The following is an 8,247-nucleotide window of genomic DNA, read 5'->3' as shown; positions in this document are numbered from 1 at the left end:
GGACAATTTCCTGGAAACATATGAACAACCTAGACTGACCAGAGAAGAAATAGAAGACCTCAACCAACCCATCACAAGCAAAGAGATCCAATCAGTCATCAAAAATCTTCCCACAAATAAATGCCCAGGGCCAGATGGCTTCACAGGGGAATTCTACCAAACTTTCCAGAAAGAACTGACACCAATCTTACTCAAACTCTTTCAAAACATTGAAGAAAATGGAACACTACCTAACTCATTTTATGAAGCTAACATCAATCTAATACCAAAACCAGGCAAAGATGCTACAAAAAAGGAAAACTACCGGCCAATCTCCCTAATGAATATAGATGCAAAAATCCTCAACAAAATACTTGCAAATCGAATCCAAAGACACATTAAAAAAATCATACACCATGACCAAGTGGAGTTCATTCCAGGCATGCAAGGATGGTTCAACATAAGAAAATGAATCAATGTATTACAACACATTAAAAATTCAAAAGGGAAAAAACAAATGATCATCTCAATAGATGCTGAAAAAGCATTTGAAAAAATCCAACATCCGTTATTGATAAAAACACTTCAAAAGGTAGGAATTGAAGGAAACTTCCTCAATATGATAAAGAGCATATATGAAAAACCCACAGCCAGCATAGTACTCAATGGTGAGAGACTGAAAGCCTTCCCTCTAAGATCAGGAACAAGATATGAATGCCCGCTGTCACCACTGTTATTCAACATTGTGCTGGAAGTGCTAGCCAGGGCAATTCAGCAAGACAAAGAAATAAAAGGCATCCAAATTGGAAAAGAAGAAGTAAAACTGTCATTGTTTGCAGATGATATGATCTTATATCTGGAAAACCCTGAGAAATCGACGATACAGCTACTAGAGCTAATAAACAAATTTAGCAAAGTAGCGGGATACAAGATTAATGCACATAAGTCAGTAATGTTTCTATATGCTAGAAATGAACAAACTGAAGAGACACTCAAGAAAAAGATACCATTTTCAATAGCAACTAAAAAAATCAAGTACCTAGGAATAAACTTAACCAAAGATGTAAAAGACCTATACAAAGAAAACTACATAACTCTACTAAAAGAAATAGAAGGGGACCTTAAAAGATGGAAAAATATTCCATGTTCATGGATAGGAAGGCTAAATGTCATTAAGATGTCAATTCTACCCAAACTCATCTACAGATTCAATGCAATCCCAATCAAACTTCCAACAACCTACTTTGCAGACTTGGAAAAGCTAGTTATCAAATTTATTTGGAAAGGGAAGATGCCTCGAATTGCTAAAGACACTCTAAAAAAGAAAAACGAAGTGGGAGGACTCACACTCCCTGACTTTGAAGCTTATTATAAAGCCACAGTTGTCAAAACAGCATGGTACTGGCACAAAGATAGACATATAGATCAATGGAATCGAATTGAGAATTCAGAGATAGACCCTCAGATCTATGGCCGACTGATCTTTGATAAGGCCCCCAAAGTCACTGAACTGAGTCATAATGGTCTATTCAACAAATGGGGCTGGGAGAGTTGGATATCCATATCCAAAAGAATGAAAGAGGACCCCTACCTCACACCCTACACAAAAATTATCTCAAAATGGACGAAAGATCTCAATATAAAAGAAAGTACCAGAAAACTCCTAGAAGATAATGTAGGGAAACATCTTCAAGACCTTGTATTAGGCGGCCACTTCCTAGACTTTACACCCAAAGCACAAGCAACAAAAGAGAAAATAGATAAATGGGAACTCCTCAAGCTTAGAAGTTTCTGCACCTCAAAGGAATTTCTCAAAAAGGTAAAGAGGCAGCCAACTCAATGGGAAAAAATTTTTGGAAACCACGTATCTGACAAAAGACTGATATCTTGCATATAGAAAGAAATCCTACAACTCAATGACAATAGTACACACAGCCCAATTAGAAAATGGGCAAAAGATATGAAAAGACAGTTCTCTGAAGAGGAAATACAAATGGCCAAGAAACACATGACAAAATGTTCAGCTTCACTAGCTATTAGAGAGATGCAAATTAAGACCACAATGAGATACCATCTAACACCGGTTAGAATGGCTGCCATTAAACAAACAGGAAACTACAAATGCTGGAGGGGATGTGGAGAAATTGGAACTCTTATTCATTGTTGGTGGGACTGTATAATGGTTCAGCCACTCTGGAAGTCAGTCTGGCAGTTCCTTAGAAAACTAGATATAGAGTTACCATTCGATCCAGCGATTGCACTTCTCGGTATATACCCGGAAGATCAGACAGCAGTGACACGAACAGATATCTGCACGCCAATGTTCATAGCAGCATTATTCACAATTGCCAAGAGATGGAAACAACCCAAATGTCCTTCAACAGATGAGTGGATAAATAAAATGTGGTATATACACACGATGGAATACTACGCGGCAGTAAGAAGGAACGATCTCGTGAAACATATGACAACATGGATGGACCTTGAAGACATAATGCTGAGTGAAATAATCCAGGCAGAAAAAGAGAAATATTGTATGCTACCACTAATGTGAACTTTGAAAAATGTAAAACAATTGGTTTATAATGTAGAATGTAGGGGAACTAGCAATAGAGAGCAATTAAGGAAGGGGGAACAATAATCCAAAAAGAACAGATAAGCTATTTAACGTTCTGGGGATGCCCAGGAATGACTATGGTCTGTTAATTTCTGATGGATATAGTAGGAACAAGTTCACAGAAATGTTGCTATATTACGTAACTTTCTTGGGGTAAAGTAGGAACATGTAGGAAGTTAAGCAGTTATCTTAGGTTAGTTGTCTTTTTCTTACTCCCTTGTTATGGTCTCTTTGAAATGTTCCTTTATCGTATGTTTGTTTTCTTTTTAACTTTTTTTTCATACAGTTGATTTAAAAAAGAAGGGAAGGTTAAAAAAAAAAAAAAAGAAAAACAAGGGAAAAAAAAAGATGTAGTGCCCCCTTGAGGAGCCTGTGGAGAATGCAGGGGTATTCGCCTACCCCACCTCGATGGTTGCTAACATGACCACAGACATAGGGGACTGGTGGTTTGATGGGTTGAGCCCTCTACCATAAGTTTTACCCTTGGGAAGACGGTTGCTGCAAATGAGAGGCTAGGCCTCCCTATGGTTGTGCCTAAGAGCCTCCTCCCGAATGCCTCTTTGTTGCTCAGATGTGGCCCTCTCTCTCTGGCTAAGCCAACTTGAAAGGTGAAATCACTGCCCTCCCCCCTACGTGGGATCAGACACCCAGGGGAGTGAATCTCCCTGGCAACATGGAATATGACTCCCGGGGAGGAATGTAGACCCGGCATCGTGGGATGGAGAACATCTTCTTGACCAAAAGGGGGATGTGAAAGGAAATGAAATAAGCTTCAGTGGCAGAGAGATTCCAAAAGGAGCCGAGAGGTCACTCTGGTGGGCACTCTTACGCACACTTTAGACAACCCTTTTTAGGTTCCAAAGAATTGGGGTAGCTGGTGGTGGATACCTGAAACTATCAAAGTACAACCCAGAACCCATGAATCTCGAAGACAGTTGTATAAAAATGTAGCTTATGAGGGGTGACAATGGGATTGGGAAAGCCATAAGGACCACACTCCACTTTGTATAGTTTATGGATGGATGAGTAGAAAAATAGGGGAAGGAAACAAACAGACAAAGGTACCCAGTGTTCTTTTTTACTTCAATTGTTCTTTTTCACTCTAATTATTATTCTTGTTATTTTTGTGTGTGTGCTAATGAAGGTGTCAGGGATTCATTTAGGTGATGAATGTACAACTATGTAATGGTACTGTAAACAATCGAAAGTACGATTTGTTTTGTATGACTGCGTGGTATGTGAATATATCTCAATAAAATGAAGATAAAAAATAAAAACTCAGTGAAATATAATAAGAAATTTGGTTACTTTAAAAAGTTGGGTTATATGTAATTTTTACTTTTTCTCATTGAAACTTTTATATGTTTTCCAAATTTTATTCAAGGAGCATTTATTTGTGTTGTAATCAGAAAATAAACAATAAACATTATTTTTACTGTTATCTCTAAAAAAAAAAATTAGTATTGTTCATATTCTACCTTTGCATCATGCTCTTAAATGGCTTGGCATGGCACCATTACCAATGTTATCTGTATTTGAAATTTTGATATTTTGTTCACCATGGACTTTTTGCATTACTTTTGATTTTTTAAAACCTTGCATTCAAATACTATTTCCTGAGTTTTTTGGTGCCCCTTAAATTTGGGGCCCAAGGCAAATGCCTCACTATCCTTCCCTGCTTTAAAACCTGAAGCACACTTTTTCACTTTAATTATTATTCTGGTTATTTTTGTGCGTGTGGTAATGAGGGTGTTGGGGATTGATTTTGATGATGAATGTACAACTATGTAACAGTACTGTGAACAATCAAATGTATGATTTGTTTTATATGACTGTGTGGTATGTGAATATATCTCAATAAAATGAATATTAAAAAAGAAAAAAGGATAATGGTGAGGTGGAAAACGCTTACCATAAAATGTTGTAAAAAAAAGAAAAAAAGTGGGAATATGAAATTGCATGTAACCTTTAATTAGAACTGTATTTTTTTTTTAAGCCAGAGAAAAGGTTGTAGTTTCAAAGTTCAGCTTGTAAACCATTCAATATTAAGAACCCATTCTAAATAATTTTGATTCAAAAAGTATGAGGCAGTGCCTGGGAGTCTGCATATTTTACAGGTGCCTATGGTGATTCTGATGAGAGTGGTCAGTCCACCAAACTAAGAATACTGTCTCGAAACAACTACTTCAGCATGGTTTTAGTTGGATTTTGGATAAATTTTTCCATTGCTCAATTTTTGTGTGTGTGTGGTGGCTGTTGTTTACTGCTTTTACTATGAAAAGGGAATTTAAAATTTATCTTTATAATTTATTAAAATATCTTACTATTCAAAAAAAAAATAAAAAAATAAAAGTCATATTAGAAAAAGAAAGAAGGTCTAAAACCAATGACCTAAGGTTCTAACTTAAAAAGATAGTAAAAAGAAAGGGAACAAAAGCAAAAGTAAGTAGAAAGAAAGAAAGATTAGAAATCAACACAACAGGAAAGAGACAGGCAATAGAGGACATTAGCAAAGAAAAAACTGGTTTTCTGAAAAGATCAGCGAAATTGACAAACTCTAAGACTGAACAAGAAAAGTAAACAAAACACAAATCACCTATATAAGGAACATAAAGGGATAACTGGTACAAATCTTACACATATTAAAATAATAAAACAATACTTTGAAAAAATATGTCAACAAATTAATAAATACCTCTTTCAAAATGACAAAAAAAGAAACAGTAAGTCTGAATATTCTTGTATCATTTAAGGATATTGAATTTTTTATCAAAAAGATTCCAATCAAGAAAATACCAGGCCCAGGGTTTTACTCAGGAATCCTATCAAACATTCAGTAAAGAAACAATACCATGTTACAGAAACATTTTCAGAAAATAAAGAAAAAAGAAATTCAAACTCAGGTTTCAGGGGTGATAAACCTGAAAAATTGCAGACCAATATTCCTTCTGAATGTGGACACAAAAATTCTTTGCAAAATATTAGTACATTGTATCTAACAGTGTATAAAAATATACGTAAATACATTGTTAGCAAGTAGGGTTTATCTCAGGAATGCAAGGTTGGGTGAACATTAAAAAATCAAACAATGCAACTTACCATATTAATAAAATAAAGAAGAAAATTGATATCATTGTTTCAGTAGATGCTGAAATAGCAGCTGACCTATTCACAATTAACACTATTAGCCAACTAGAAATAGAAGAGTACTTCCTCAATCTGACTTACAAAAAATCCAATAGCTAACATCATACTTAATGGCAAAATATTGAACATTTCCACCTAATATCATTAGCAAGCCAAGAAGGCTCATAATCACCACTCATATTAAATACTATAATGGAAGTCTTAGCCATTGCAAAAAACAAGAAACAGAAATAAAAGACATAAATATCATAATGGAAGAAGTAACACTGTCCCTATTTGCAAAAATCCCAATGAATCTACAAAATACTTTTTAAAACTAAGTTGAGTATTATTTCAGGGCACAAGACTAATATAAAAATTTGGTTATAATTTATATACTAGCTGCTAACAACTGGAAAATCATATAAAATACTTGGGAATAAATCTAACAAAAATTTAGTCTTTAACTGGAGAATAATAAAGCCTTTCTGAGAAAATTAAGCAGGCCTAAATAAGTGAAGAAAAATAACATTTATGAATTAGAAGGGCCAAAATCATTTAGATGCTCATTATATTCAAATAGATTTATGAATTTAACACAATTTCAATTTAAGCCTTTTTTTGATAGAAATTGACAAGCTAATTAAAAAGTATATATGGAAATAAAGACCCTAGAACAGCCTAAGACTTTTTTTTAAAAAAGAACAAAGTTGAAAGACTTACCCTACCTGATATAACAAAGCTTTATAAAAGCTGTAGGAATCAAGACAGCTTGGTATTAATGAAAATATAAATATATAGATTAATGCAATAGAAAGTACATAAATAAACCCATATATATATTGCTAATTATTTCTTGTTAGAGGTGGCAAGGCAATTCAATGGGGGAAAGAAGAGTCTTTTTATTACATGGTTCTGGAACAATTGGATAAGCCATATAAAATAAAGAACATTGAATTTTACCTCCTACAATACATGAAAAATGCACTCAAGGTGGACCAGAGACCTAAGTGTAAAACCTAATAACACAAAACTTCTAAAAGAAAACATAGAATATTTTTGTGACTTTGGGTTAGAAAAAAGCATCTTAGGTCACAAAAGTGACAACCTATAAAGATAATTTGGAAAATTGGATCTCATCAAAATTAAAAGCTTTTGATCTTTGAATGAACAACACATCGAGAAAAAACAAAGGCAAGCCACAAACTGGGAGAAGATATTAATAAAAGATACATCAGATAAAAGATTCATGCTCAGAACATTGTATATAAAGAACACATTCTCAATAATAATGTAAAACAATTCAATTTTTTGAATGGGCAATAGATTTGAAAAGACACTTCCCCAGAAAAACTATTGGAATGACCAAGAAACACATGAAAAGATACTCGACATCATTAGTCATCAGGGAAATTCAGATTAAAATCAAAATATGATACCACTGAATTCTTATTGCATGCCTAAAACTCAAGAGACTCACAACACAAAGTGAGAATAAAGAGCAGCTAAAATTCACATAAACTTCTGGTGAGAATGTGAAAGTGTAAAAACACTTGAGAACACAGTTTGAAAGTTTCTTAAATATTTGAACATTTACCTACCATATCAACCAACCATTCCAATCCAACTTATTTATTGAAAGAAACAAAAACTTATGTCCACATAAAAACTTGCAGACAAATATCCATAGCAGTCTTATGTTTAATAGCCCCCCCAAAAAGCAATCAAATATCCCCAAGGGTGAATGAAAAAATGTATTATGGCACATCTATACAATGGAATACTACTCAGCTAAAAAAAAAAAAAGAAATATTGGGTGGGTCTCAAAATAATTACACTGAATGAAAAAACAAAAACAAAGAAAGAGTATATGTACTGTATGATTCTATATAAAACTCTACACAGTGCAAACTATCAGTGGTTTCTTAGGGACAGGAGTGGAAGAAAGGATGGATTGCAAAGAAGCATGAGAAAAATTTTGGGGGTGATGGAAATGTTATCCTGACTATGAAGGTAATTTATAGGTATATACATATGTCAAAACCAAACAAATTATACAATCTACATGTGTGCACTTTATTGTATGTAAATTATCCTTCAATAAAGTTGGGAAAATGCCTGTAATCAAACCTTGCCTTGAACTAAAAACAACCCAGCATAGAAAAGATTACAAAATTATATACTAAAGAATCTGAAAAAACACACAAACAAATCATATTAAATGTATAAAAGGTACTATAACTTTGCCTAGCTATGCAAACAAAATAAAGCTACAGGAGCTAAAACATTCTACATCAGTGGTTTACTGTTTTGGCTCAGCCTTTACTCAGAAGGTCCATTCAGTTTATATTGCTAATAGGAACACTGCAACCATGACTCATTCTTCAATTAGAATCATCAATGTGAGTGTAGTAAAGCTAAAGGACTTGGCACCATTTTCCTGCTGGAAAAAATAATCTCCGACAAAAACAGCATTTCTATTTAGTATACAGATATTAACTTTATTAACCTAAAAACATTCTCCT

This window comes from Choloepus didactylus, assembly GCF_015220235.1.
Source record: "Choloepus didactylus isolate mChoDid1 chromosome 25 unlocalized genomic scaffold, mChoDid1.pri SUPER_25_unloc2, whole genome shotgun sequence".
Taxonomy (NCBI): Eukaryota; Metazoa; Chordata; class Mammalia; order Pilosa; family Megalonychidae; genus Choloepus; species Choloepus didactylus.
This window is presented reverse-complemented; position numbering follows the sequence as displayed.